At 48.9% G+C, this 14,437-nt stretch overlaps 2 protein-coding genes and 1 pseudogene across 2 annotated transcripts in view; all 3 read left to right on the forward strand.

The window, feature by feature from the left end:
* LOC119390743 (uncharacterized) overlaps positions 1-14,437 on the forward strand; it is a 490,304-nt gene that overhangs the window by 367,051 nt on the left and 108,816 nt on the right. The window lies entirely within an intron of this gene.
* The window catches only part of LOC119390742 (uncharacterized), a 356,206-nt gene that overhangs the window by 258,441 nt on the left and 83,328 nt on the right, over positions 1-14,437 (forward strand). The window lies entirely within an intron of this gene.
* LOC125758114 (uncharacterized) lies at positions 7,511-9,892 on the forward strand (annotated as a pseudogene).

Genomic DNA, 14,437 nt, shown 5'->3' on the forward strand with positions numbered 1-14,437 from the left:
GGAGGTAGTGACGTGAAGAGCGCGAAACATCTCATTTTCATTGGCCACCTTGTGAGCCATCATAACACGTCAGATTAATCTTCTAGATAACAAGGTACAAGCGCTTCATTAAAAAATACAGGAGCTCTTCCCCAATCGGGGAAATGGGGTGGAGCGATACATGATGTGGGCGCGCCCGACGTGCTGCCTTCCTTTACTGCTTTCTTTTTCAACACGAAAGTGCTTTATGCCGGGGTCCACCAAGACTTCAGTGACGTATTTCCGTCAGCGGAAATGACGTCGAAAAAATATACACGATCAAATGACAAAGAAAAAACGTTCCGTCAACGGGTATCGAACCCACGACCGCTCGGACCGCAACAACAGATGCCGGGCACGCTATCCACTGCGCCACGGTCACAGCCTATAGAGGCTTTACAAATGCGCCTTTTATATCGACCACTGTCCCAGTCGGGGGGGGGGGCGCTGTTTCTCTCTGGGAACGGTCAAGTAATTCGTCATTACTGTGGCCTCCGCGATTAGCACCTGCAACGCATTACACGTTCCTCCCATTCGGCGGGTTTTCAATAGAATTTCAATTTTGTCAATGCCATAACACACAGCGAGGCGGCGACCTTAGCCAAGCGTCGTAAAAGCGTCGGCCTCGCTCATAGCTCTGCGACGCGCGCCTTCCTCACCTGGTTGTAACACCGCGTTCTCCGCTCACGCGCTCGCCCCGAGAAAAGTCGCGGCCGGGCTACCGGGGCGGCACGACGCGTTTTGCGTTTCCCTCTAGTCCGGCCGCGGTGTTCAATCACGTTTTAACATGCCGCGGGATGGCACCCAAGTTCTGCGTCCAATATGCGACGCTCTTCTGGCTATCACACCTAGTTCTCTGAATACGCTTTCACCGTTAATCACTACACCACAAGGGTTTGTTTAATCATTTAGCAGGAACGTTAGTCGTCGGGATGGAGATGTACCACCAGCCATCACAGTGGGCACATCCACGTTAAACGGTGCTATCGCTGCCAGACATCAATATACATTGTGCAAACTCTCTTATATCAATGTACAGTAAGCATTCATTAAGGGCACGCTTTACTTTCGTGTTATTCCGATTCCTTTGACGGAGGGATCAACCATGCTTTTTTCTTTCTTTCTCTGTTTCCTTCCTTCTTTCTTTTTTTTCTTTCTTTCTTCCGTTCTTTCTTTCTTTCTTTGTTTCTTTCTAGGTAGCGGCCGTTCCCTGAACGCTGTTTTCGAGCGAAATCGGCGTGGCGTATTTCATGTTCTTTTCAGCGTTCGTTAGCCTGTAGAATGGCTCAACGCAAAGACCATCACGTGGTCATGGAAATGCAGTTTAGGAATTCAACTTTGCCGAAGTCGGAATTTTTCTAATATGTGGAATTCCTGATATCGGCCTTACGCGCTGTCCAGCACAACGATTTTAGACCATCACCACAAAATATTGCAATGATGCGCCCATAGCAAGTCTACTATTTCCCAATTGTTGTTTGCATCGTTCAGTTCAGAGTTCAGTTCACATTGGGGAAGCATCGGCGCGTGGCCTCATTTCTGCTTCTGCTCATGGACGCGTGCGGACGCAGGATGGTAGGCTCTGTACAAGCTGCGAGAACGCCAGACGACAGCCATGGTAACTCGTGTCACGGCCGCTACATGAAATAAATATGTAGCGGCCGTGCACGTGATTTTCGAGCCATGACTACCGTGTCGTCCTGCCCCGTCTGTCCATCGGTAACGGACTAAAGATCACTGTCGTCGTGCACTGTGACGTTGTAGGATGGCCTTATAGGATACACGATTTTCGCCAGCCTTTGAGCGACGCCGATGTGATATAGCAGGTCAGCGAAATTGGTGCTTACCAGATGTTACATGTCTGGATGGCAAACTTCCGCACTAAGAAGCTAAGAAGACTACTTCGCGTAGGTCACATGAGTGCTAAGAATCGTACGTGTTTAGCAATTGACATTTTGCAGAATAGTGAGCGCCCCCTGGCGTACACTTTGCAAATACCTGTAAGTTCGCTTTCCAGCAAGAATGTTTTCCCGCAACATCTCTCCTTCCCAGAATAATTTTCTCCCTCTAAGCGTGTTCATCACTACACATTCCAGCAAACGTGTGGGATCAGCACCAACGATTTTTGAAACATACTGCAGTAATGTCACACCTTATTGTAAGTTCTATCTCGCACTGAGGGAGAGGGGGAAACGAAAGAAAGGAAGGGCAGTGATTAGCGGTGAATGGAAAAAATTCTATGTCTGATAGACTGTGGTCAAGGCTTTCATGTGGCAAGCAAACTTTCTCGCGCATGCGTAGTAATTACTTCGCCTGCTGTCCAGTGACCCCAAATAGCTAGACGTGCATGTAAAGATTCACTGGCTGGCTATCAACGTCACAAACGACACCATACGCTATGTCTTTTCGGAAATCGTAGAGGCAGTGAAGTAATCAGTGAGAAGTGGAAACCTGTTGGTTTTGAATTTGCTGGCTCTACGAGCAAGGGTCGTGCATCTCATCCTACGAGATGGCGTCAGCCCCGTCAGATGCGCATGGTAGGAGGGATGGTTCTACTTGCTGACCCTGGTGGTGCGCCCATCTGCCTAACCTGCCATACAACAGGAGACATTCGCCGTGACTCCATTGTCCTACGAATGCAGACCTTTGTGCAGGAACAACTAGAATACTCGAGATGCTATGCTAGCATCACTGGTCGATAAATTGCCATTGAAAACAGCGAACTTTTAAAGGACGATGAAGACGCAGAGAAAGCCACGGCGTCTGCATGATCGCAGAGTGCGTCAGACAGCGAAAACACAAGAACTCCAAGCAAAGCGGAAATAAGCTTAGAGGAACCAACGCATGCAGTTAACGCAACTGGAGACACGGACTAGCCCAATGCGAGAGACTCTACGCAAGTGGACCCAGCACAGCCTGACCAGGCCGCCAAGATCAATAGCAGCGAGGGAGGTGGATAGGTAGGAAACATTTATTAAGCTGTTATATACGGAGAGGTTGTTCTGGAAACCGACCCCTAGTGGTTCAGCTCTCTTACAATAGCAGGTGGAGTCCCTAGTCAGTGATACCATTGGTCGTGGCCACGGGCCGCCTAAAGATGGAGGAGGTGGTTATCTACATCCGGATGACTGTCCCTTAGTTGTATTGTGGTCTCGTGCTGCCTTACCATTTGGAGCATACACGTCAGACTCTGCCCAGGTGGCGCTGCGAAAAACACCGCCACCAGCACCCTCATCGCAGCCCTGGCGGTAAATGGGTAGTACCATGGCCTCCGATATTGCGCGTCGGCGGGTCCTCTCCGGCCGTCCAAGTCGCCGCGCTCCCCAGCGAAAAAAAATGTGTAGAGCCTCGCGCTCCCGACTACCGCGAGAGGGCGCGTTTCGCGAGGTTTCCGGCGGCAGAGGAGACCGTGGCAGAAAGCAGAGCGCACGGCGTACCTGCGTGCACGTGGGCGCTTTTTCGCGTGCAAGCAAGGGTCAGCGGCCGAATGTTCTGAATGCACTGAAGGCAAGTATTTTTTTTCTGTTACATCATTTAGTTTGGCCCAATTAACGAACGAAACCACGGAAGCTGCTAAATTTTCCTGATATAAATCATTGTAAGGACATTTCAATTCGTCTCATGGTAGCATTACTTTTTTATCACAGTCCGTTTCATCTCGGCGCGAAATACCTCGATTTGAGAAATATAAGGGTGTTATAGCATCCTTCCTTCCTCGAGACGTGTATCGGTGGAAACTGGGCTAAGTTTCGTCGGTGAATCATATTGTCCTCTTATCGGGACACATCGATGTACTATTTGATCGCGCACATATATATATATATATATATATATATATATATATATATATATATATATATATATATATATTCAGTGGTCAACCCAAGAATGGTTACGCTCTAGCAAGAAACACTCCAGATAACTGAGTGCCCTGGTCATGTCATTGAAGTAGAAGAAGAAGAAAACGGGAGAGAGGAAAGACAGGGATGTTAACCAGTTTGGCATAACCGGTATGCTACCCTGTACAGGGGGAAGGGATGGGGGAGATCGAAAGAAGAGTAAAGAAAGAGAGAAAGAGAGGGGAACACACACGCACACACATAACGTCACAGCGCAGAGCGGCAGTCTTGTGCGGTATGCGGCATCATTAAAAAGTCTACAGCCGCTCGTGTAAGTCTGTTGTCCTTAGGAATTTGAGCAATGCCTTGGTTGCTTGAACTCTCGATGTCTTCTCGGGATGACATTGGAGAATCGTGTCTAGTGTCAACGGTCTGTTGTGAAGATGAGCGAGAGCGAATACCAGGGATCGTCTCTGCGCAGCGTAGCGAGGACAGTCGCAGAAGATATGTTGCAAGGTCTCCTCGGTGCCGCAGGCGTCGCAAAGAGCGTTGTCGGCCATCCCTATTCGAAACGAATATGACTTCGTGAAAGCCACTCTTAGCCATAAGCGGCATAGCAGAGTGGTCTCTCTTCGGCGGAGTCCAGATGGTATTTGAAGTCGCCGAAACTCGTTTAGGTGGTGTTGCCGGTAGTTTTGGCTTCTTGACGTATTCAGTGTTGAGTGCGAAATATTCTTTGCGATCCTTTGAAGCATGGCAGCAGCATCAGACCTTGAAAGCGGTATAGCCTCTTCCTTGTCTCCTTGCAAAGCTGACCGAGCAGCATTATCGGCATGTTCGTTGCCAAGCACGCCGCAGTGACTTGGCAACCATTGAAATGTCACTTGGTGTCCCTTCTCGAATGACGTATGAATGAGGTGTCTTATCTCGAATACCAGTTGTTCATATGGTCCACGCCGCAGGGCTGACAAGAGAGATTGTAGGGCTCCTTTGGAGTCACTAAAAATTGACCATCGCTGCGGTTGTTCGCGATTGATAACACAAAGTGCAGCGCGAAGAGCTGTCAGTTCAGCAGCCGTTGATGTTGTTGGGTGGTCGGTCTTAAAGCTAACAGTTACACCTTTCGCTGGGACAACTACTGCCCCGGACGAATCACGGATGGTCGTTGAGCCGTCGGTGTAAACATGTATGTGGTCGGTGTATTTCTCGTGCAGTAGAATCAGAGATAGCTGTTTCAGGACAGGCGATGACAAATCAGATTTTTTCTTGATTCCTGGTACACTGAGATGCACTGCAGGACGAATTAAACACCAAGGTGGAATCGATGGTTTGGATGCGGGGCTGAAGCCTGACGGTAGGTTGGCGGAGTAGCTCCAGATTGTCGCGCAGTATGATGCTAGCGGTCTTTCTGAGGGCAGTGTTGCCAGGTGGTGGTTAGGAGCTCGAGCAAAATGCCTTATGTGGGCTCTCAAGGCTTCTAACGCAATGTGCGTTTGTATTGGTATATCCTTGGCGATGGCAATAGTCGCCTCTGTTGGCGCACATTTGGGCAGACCTAGGCAAACTCTGAGTGCCTGAGCTTGTGCAGCCTGTAGAACGCGAAGATTTGTCTTGCAGGTGTTGGTTAGTACAGGCAGACTATATCTCAGAAACCCAAGAAAGAGTGCTCTGTATAATTCTAACATTGCATCTACTGACATGCCCCAGTTTTTCCCTCCCAGGAACTTGAGCAGCTGGGCAATGGCCGTCAGGCGCTTCTTCAAATAGGCCACGTGTGGGCTCCAATTGAGGTTTCTGTCAATAATTATGCCGAGAAATTTGTAGGTTCTGGCATAAGAAATCGACTGCCCGTCAATAGAAATGGCATATGGTGTCATTGGTTTGCGCGTGAACGCCACCAATGCACATTTCTCCGGGGATATTCTGAGGCCTTGTTTGCTAAGGTAGTGCGCTGTCAATGTTGCAGCCTTTTGAAGTCTCGCACGTATTTGAAGTCGTGTAACGGCTGAGGTCCAGACACATATGTCGTCTGCGTATATAGAGATCTTCATCGTACTTGGCAGGGATTCGACAAGTTGAATGAGTGCGAGATTGAATAGTATGGGACTGAGTACTCCGCCTTGAGGAACGCCTCGGCAGGTATAGCGTAGTGTGGTGGGGCCGTCTTCGGTGGACACAAAGAATGACCTTGCAGACAGGTAGCTACCAATCCATCGAAGAACTCGACCACCAAGGCCAACCACTTCAAGCGCATCGATAATAGCCTCGTGTAGAACATTATCATAGGCGCCTTTCACATCCAAAAACAACGCTGCAGATAGTCGCTTACGTGATCTCTGCTGTTGAACGTACGTAACGAGATCAAGAACATTGTCTATGCATGAACGGTCACGTCGGAAGCCAGCCATAGAGTTTGGATAGATCTTGTAGTGTTCTAGATACCACTCCAGGCGGCCATATATCATTCGTTCCATTATCTTCCCCACGCAGCTGGCCAATGCAATAGGGCGATACGAGGCAAGGTCAAGTGGGGACTTGCCTTGCTTCAGAAGTGGTACTAATCGGCTTGTCTTCCATTCGTCGGGAACGTTGCCCTCTTGCCACGAGTTGTTGTAGAGTCGCAGTAGTAAGCTTGCCGGAATATTGTTGCAGGCTTTGATTAGCCGACCTACATTTACTACACGTCGTTCACACTGAAAGTGCCTGAGTTGTCATCGTCTCCTTTTTCGTCGTGTCTATTTTGCTTATGTTTTGGTGGCACAATGGTAATATCAATATCATCTACGTTTTCTGCACTCTCGACTGCATCCAAAGGGTTTGCAACGGAACGGTGTCCTTCAGAAGGAAAACTAAGTACTCACCAAGGAGGACAACATGAAAAACACGGTTGATCCCTCCGTCATAGGAATCGGAATAACACGAAAGTAAAACGTGCTCTTACAGAAGTAACTGAATGCTTACTGTACATTGATGTAAGACAGTTTGCACAATGTATATTGATGTCTGGCAGCTAATGGCGCTGTTTAACGTGTATGCACCCATATTGATGATTGGTGGTACATCTCCATCCCGACGACTAACGTCCATGTTAAATGATTAAATAAACCCTTGTGGTAGCTGTAGTAGTCAACGGTGAAAGCGTAATAAGAGAACGAGGTGTGATAGCCAGAAGAGCGTCGCATATTGGACGCAGAACTTGGTCGCCATCCCGCGGCATGTTAAAATGTGAGGGCTAGAGGGAAACGCAAAGCGCGTCGCGCCCGGGCGCGATTTTTCTCGGGGCGAGCGCGTGAGCATGGAACGCGGTGTTACAGCCAGGTGAGGCAGGCGGGCGTCGCAGAGCTATTTTTGGTTTGTATTAGCGTGATGCTGAGCGAGGCCGACGCTTTTCGACGCTTGGGCAAAGGTCGCCACCTCGCGGTGTGTTAAGGCATTGACAAAATTCAACTTTTATTGAAAACGCCCCGAATGGGACGGACGCGTATCGCGTTGCAGGTGCTAGTCGCGGAGGCCACGGCAATGACGAATTACTTTACCTTACCACTCCCAGAGGTCAACACCACCCAGCCGACCGGAAGAATGGTAGATATAAAAGGCGCGTTCGTCAAGCCTCCAGAGTCTGTGACCGTGGCGCAGTGGCCATTCTGCTTCTGGACACGGACGCGTGCGGACGCAGGATGGCTGGCTCGTCAAGAGCTGTGAAAGCGGCCGACGCTGGCTGCGGTTTCTCGTGCACATCGCTGCCCAAGGACTACCGGTTAATTCTGCCACCGTTGCCATCAGGTGAAGGACTCAGACGCACACTAGTCCTGCACTGCGACATTGCAGGGCGTCCGTACGGAATTAACGACTTCCGAAAGCCGCTCAAGGACCTCGGCATCATTCAACAGGTGAGCGGTATAGGAGCGTACCAGATGTCGCATGTCTGGCTTCTCAATATGAAGACAGATGAGGCCAAGAAGACGCTTCTGGAAGCTGGCCTACTCTCTGTGAAAGACCGGCCTTGCCTCGTCGTGGATCCAGTGAGCGAGGCAAGAGGTTCGCCTCAAGCTACACTGGGTAGCCTTTGACGTCAACGCAGAGACAATACGGCGCGCCCTCCGGGAGTACGGTGAAGTTAGAGAAGTCATCAGCGACAAGTGGAGGGATGAGGATTTCGAAGGGGTCGAGTCTACTACCCGATTCGTCCGGCTGTTACTGAGGGAAGGTGTTACCACTGACCGTATACCACACCAGATGCGGCTCGGCAGCGGCACGGCGTTGGTGGTCGTGCCGGGACGACCGCCGTTGTGCCTGCGTTGCCGGAACACCGGACACATTCGTCGAGACTGCAGGGTGCCCAGGTGCGCGGGATGCCGTGCATTTGGACATGAGCAGACGGATTGTGCTCGCTCGTACGCCAGCGCAGCGGGCCGAGGAACAACTGCCGACCAAAGCGAAATGCTCATGGATGAAGAGGAGGCAGAGAGGGCAGCGGCGTCTGAGGTATCTGCGGAAGCGTCTGATGCAGCGGTGGACAGCGAAAGCAAGGAGGAAAAGACTAAGGAAGCTACTAAGGAAACTACTGAGACGGGCACTCCTGCGCAACAGTTTTCTACTCAAGCGGACACCTCAGAAAGGTTGCAAGTTAAAGAGATCACCACCGACGCCAGTGTGGACATGGAGACAACGGAGACCACGCCAGCAAAGCGACGGCTGCTCGAGGGGGACGCGGCGTCGCAGCAGCGTCTGTCCCAGGAAAAGGAAGGGCAGTGGCGGGTGGCTGGAGCCAAAAAGCCCCGCGGAGCCGGCCGCTTGCGTTCGTCGTCGCTTTCTCGCGGCGACGATGGGTCGACGCCTTCAGCGTCGACTGATAGCAGTGTGTGGTACATAGTGAAACTTGTTAAGGTAAGCGCCGTACGCTCAGCTTTCTCTAATCAAGATGGCGACTTTTCGATTTGCGACGCTTAATGTACGCGGTCTTTCTGCCAAACGGCGACAAAGCCAACTGTATCGCCTGGTCATAGAACAAGATCTAGACATGGCCGCAATTCAGGAAACTAAAGTAGAAAGTGAAGACCATGCCGAGCGAATGGTGCGACCTTTCACAAGACACTATGATGTGTGTGTTTGCCATGCGGTGGGCAACTCGGCGGGATGCCTCTTGTTAATTCGGCAGAGCCTTGGGGCAAAAGTGGAGTCCGTCACTACCTGCGAGTCGGGTCGTTTAATTATATGTGACCTGTCATTGTTTAGGGAAAATTGGAGAGTTATCTGTCTGTACGCGCCTACACAAGTTCAAGAGCGAAAGGAATTTTTCGAAAAACTTGATGTGTATTTAGAATGTGAACGCAAGCTAATTTTGGCGGGAGATTTCAATTGTGTCTGTTCGGGATGTGACAAAACCAGTTCGAGGCCATACAATGACGCTAGTACTGCTGTTTTAATCGATGTTTTAGCGAAGGCTCAACTGGAAGACGTGGGCGAGTGTCTTTGCTGTGGAAAAGGCGTTATGTTTACCCACTTTCAGCGTACGAGCCATGCTAGACTTGACAGAGTATACGTGTCAGCTGAAGTAGTCCCTTCGTGTCACGATTACAAAGTCACACCTGTTTCGTTTAGTGACCATTGTGTGGTTTCGTTCTGCATGGGGAAACAAAAAAGGAATACCAAATCCTTTTGTTGGGAGCTTTGGAAATTTAATGTGAATTTACTGAAAGACGAAGTGTTTAACAACTTCTTTGTAGAGGCTATAGAAGACGTTGCGAAAAGAAACTTAGAAGGTTGGGGACAGAAGTGGGAAATGTTTAAGCAGACCATTAAAATGAAAGCACTGGAGAGAGCCACTATTTTGAGACATGCTGAAAAAGAGCGCGAGTTGCTTCTGCGTGAAAACTTGCAGCAATTGGTAGCAGAGGAATGTGCGCACGCAGGTACCTTGTTAGAGGACATAAAAAACATTAAACAAAAGCTTGAGTTGATTGACCAAGAGCGATACCGGGGAGCAATGATTAGAGCTCGAGCTGAACACTTGAGCGCGGGCGAGACGCCAACAAAGCGAGCTCTGGGCGCCGAAAAGAAATACTGCTTCGAAAAATGAAATAAGGGCAATAGAATATAAAGGAATGTTATACACTAGCAAAGAGGCAATAGCCGGCATCTTTTTCGAATATTACAAAGATTTATTTTCGTTATGTAACGTAGAAGCTGACCGGTTTAAGAGTGAGTACATTTCATTGATGCCAAGACTGGAAGATGAAAGAAAGGAAATTTTAGAAATGCCTATTACAGAAGAAATTAGAAAGGCGATTGATAGTTTAAATAATGGCAAGTCTCCGGGACCGGATGGCTTAAGTGCTGCAGTGTACAAGGCATTCAAAGACGTGATCGCGCCTTTTTTGGCGGAGGTATTTAATGAGGCTTTTGAAAATAAACGTTTAACGCCATCTTTTTTGTCAGCTCACACGGTTTTAATACCAAAAACAGAAGATCCGATGAAATTACGAAGTGTCACGGCATATAGACCAATTAGCTTAACTAATGTAGACTATAAGATATTAATGAAAGTATTGGCAAAGAGATTACAGACAGCTATGAAAAAACTGGTTGGCCCCCACCAAACTTGCGGGATAAAGGGAAGGAAAATAATGACTAACATACACAAAGCACGATCAATTCTTGAGTGCTGTGACGCGATGAATCTCAATGTTGCCATGTTGCAAATTGACCTTGAGAAAGCATTTGACCGTGTGCCACATGACCTGCTTCTTTCAATACTTGAGTATGTGAACGTTGGTAGTTTGATATGCGACGGAGTGCGAATGGCTTACACAGGATGCACAACACGACTGGTTATAAATAAATCAGTGGGTGAGCGTATACCGGTGCTTCGATCAGTAAGACAGGGATGCCCACTATCGCCCCTACTATTCGCCATTTTTATTGAGCCATTCTGTTTAAGCGTAATTAAGAACACCTCGATACGCGGATTTAATTTACATAAGGCTGAAGTTAGCCTTCTTGCTTACGCAGATGACATCGCAGTTTTCTGTACCAGTTATGACAGTATAATGCATGCCGTCAATGCCGTCAAAAGTTTTTGCCAAGTAAGCGGTAGCGCCGTAAATTGGGATAAATGTCTTGGTTTCTGGCATGGGGAATGGGACGTCACACCAAGGTATTTTATGAACATTCAGTGGCAAGAAATGCCAGCAAAGTATTTAGGAGTGCCGCTGGAGAACTACAGTGACAGCGAGTCATATTGGAAAAAAGAAACAGAGGTGTTACGAGATAAGACAGACAAATGGAAGGGTTGGGGTATGTCAATATTCGCGCGGGCCACAACGTGCAACTTGTTTCTAGTAAGCAAGCTATGGTACGTAATGCAAGTGTTACATTGCAGTAGAATAAACGTTCAAAAAATACACAGAGTATTTGCGGTCTTCATTTGGAGCTCTGTGTGGGAAAAATCAAGTCGCACGAATCTTTTCAGGAAAGTACGAGATGGGGGGCTTGGTTTAACGCATATGTACATACGTCAACTCGTCAATCGTTTTCTTTTCCTTCGTGATACAGATGACCCTTTTCTGAGGACAGTCATACAACTGAGGCTGTGTAGAGTCTTACCAGGTTTCATAGTTTCGTCACAAAGTGTGCAAGGACCCATAAGGGGCTATCTTAAAGAAGTTGTTTCATCATTCCATTTCTTGTCAGCGCGTTTTTCATTTGAATACTTGACTGAGGTGTCACGTAGAAAATTGTATAAAGACCTTGTGGATATTTTATTGCCTGTACCGTTGTACCGTGAGCTATATTCTGCAGGCCCAGGCCAAGATGTACTTAAACGCGTGAAAAGAATGCTCGTAGCGCCAGGAGTTAAAACATTTTTCTTTAAATTGCACACCGGCACTTTACCAGTTAAAACATGGTTGGAAGATAAAGGCTTATTTGTACTATGGGGCCCAGATTGTTTTCTATGCAAAAAACCAGAGACAATTGAACACGTTTTCCTAGACTGCTGGAGTGGGGTGTTTTTTTGGGACATATTACAAAGAACTCTAAAAAAGAAGTTACCGTTAAATTCACATGGAATCCGTTTTCTCTCGGTTGAAAATGAAGATGGCGTACCTTACGACCTTATTATGCTCCTGGGCCTGCATAGTATATGGCAAACCCGAACGGCCTTTCACAATGCCGATGTGGAAGTCAGACCTGTTCGCGATTACTTTCGCGAATGTGTCTCTCGTTTTGTCGAAATGCAGAAAGTGCAGATGGATGTACTGGAGTGGGTTCCCAGAGTGGAGTTGTTGTTACACATGCCAAAGTTTTAACATGTAGTCAGCTAACAGCTGGTGGTGTGTCACTGTACTGTTCCCTTGTTTACGATTAGTGTATGAAAATACTTTGTGAGGCAATAAAGAAAAAAAAAGACCGTGGCGCAGTGGGTAGCGTGCCCGGCATCTGCTGTTGCGGACCAAGCGGTCGTGGGTTCGATGCCCGTTGACGGTAGCTTTTTTTCTTTGCCACCTGATTGTGTATATTTTTTCGACGTCATTTCCGTGACGGAAATACGTGACTGAAGTCTTGGTGGACCCCGGCATAAAACACTTTCGTGTTAAAAAGCGCAAATTCTGACTGATATGTAACGCGCAGTGTTTCATATCAGGTACATCAAACTGAACGCGTCTCGCATTCTGTCAGAAAAAGCTAGAGAATTCGATGTTCGTTTTTATAGCGCCCAATGTATCTCCTAAACACCGTAAAACTACCAATGGTAATGGGCGACCATAAATGAATGAAATGCTCCTGTACCCTGTCCGAAGCTGTCACAGCACCGGCGACATTCAGTCTAGACGTATGGGGACCGCCTCCACCCTCATCCCTGTATCTTGCTTCTACGGTGCGACAGGTAGTTGGAAAGGGAAACTGCGGAAGCCTCGCGGGCGAGAGCGAAGCATAGTGCGCTACGCGAGCACACCTGTCGCACCAGACCCGGCGGAGCCGGCCATATCGCGAGGAGAAAGCATGCCAAGTGCTGATGCCGAGTGCCGAGTTTGGTCGGCTCGGTTAGCCCTCCAGCGTGCGCTCGAACTTATTTCTTTGTGACGCACTCATGCTGCGGCGTTCGCGCGGTTACGTTGCGCGGTTGCGTCGCAGGCGTTGAGCGCACCTTTACATGTGCTTTCATTTCGCTATATCTTGAGGTAAAGAATGTTACACCGAAAGCGAAATGCGCAAATCCAGCAAGCACCGATACCTGCTTTTTGCTATACTGCGAAAAAGGCTGATTTCGTCACCGGCCTTAAATTTAGCCTTACTTTACGAAGGCCCGGCTGCGACAAATCTGCCATCAGCGGCAGGGCGAGCGCGAGCACCGAGCGTCTTCGCGCCCAGCCCAATAAGCGTTCACTTTTTTATCTCCTTCACCAGCACCCCCATACAATGCAGCCCGCAATCTTCGTAGTGCGTTTCCAGCTCATGCGGATCTCTTGCGGAGACATCACACTTCTAAGTGCTCTAATATAGGAGGCGCATATCTACAGCAAAAAAAAAAGCGCGCTTGAGAAATAATAGACCCCAGCATGTACTTTGCCTCTCGTACACATTGACCTGACACTTCCAAATCAGTGAGAGGTTATATAAAAGCGCAAAACCAGTTTTGCCTCGCCTCACGCCAGCTGCAGCCTTTCCGACCCTCAGTAGCAAGGAGGAGGAGGAGGAGAGGTTGAGGAAAGGAAAAGGCGCAACTTCTGCAACCCTAATTGGGAGCACGGCCCAGCGCCTGTAGGGGAAAGGGGGAAAGGGAGATAAAGATGAGAAGAGGGAGAAGGAGAGGAGGAATGCTGTCCATGACCGAGGACGCGGCGGGCGGCTACTATAGCCGGTTGGCCAGTCCAGTGTCCTCAAGGAAGCGAAGAACCGCCTTGAAAACCTGGGTGTGGTGCTTTGCAGGGAAGAGGAGGTCCCTCTGTGTAGCCGCGGGAATACCCTGGCGACGGAGTGCGGCGAGCAAGGCAGCTCGTTGTGCTTGAAACGCTGGACACACACACAACAGGTGATCAATTGTTTCGTGTGCCCCACACGCACTGCACGCAGGTGACGAAGCTCTGCCGAGCCGATGACGTCGTGCCGCAGGCCAGGAGCAGCCGATGCGTAGACGCGGTGGGGACGAGGAGCGGGGCACGCCCACCTCTGAAACAGCACTTTTTCCGTGCGATTGGGACGGCCGGCGAGAAACCCGCCGGCGCGCAATCTCGGGGCTGTCGCCCCCCCGCCGACCTCTTCGTCTCTTTCGTTGATGTCGATGCGCGGTTTGGCTCCGGCGAATTTCGCCTTTTCAGTTACATTCTCTCTTCATATCTCGCTTACTGTGCATTACACTCTGTTTATTACGCATCCTCAAATGGTCTCTTGGTGGTTGTATTCTCTTTGTATTTACTGCAAATGGGGACACGTCCCAGGTAGCACAAAACAGATAATTGACGTTTTATAAACGTTTATCCGAGACGATAAAAACGTTTAGAAAACGTCCCAGAATAGAAGCTAAAGGTCTAGAAAACGTTTTATATCTCATCTAATGTCCGGCTAGAATCAGTTTTTAA

Source organism: Rhipicephalus sanguineus, chromosome 4 (assembly GCF_013339695.2).
Source record: "Rhipicephalus sanguineus isolate Rsan-2018 chromosome 4, BIME_Rsan_1.4, whole genome shotgun sequence".
Taxonomy (NCBI): domain Eukaryota; kingdom Metazoa; phylum Arthropoda; class Arachnida; order Ixodida; family Ixodidae; genus Rhipicephalus; species Rhipicephalus sanguineus.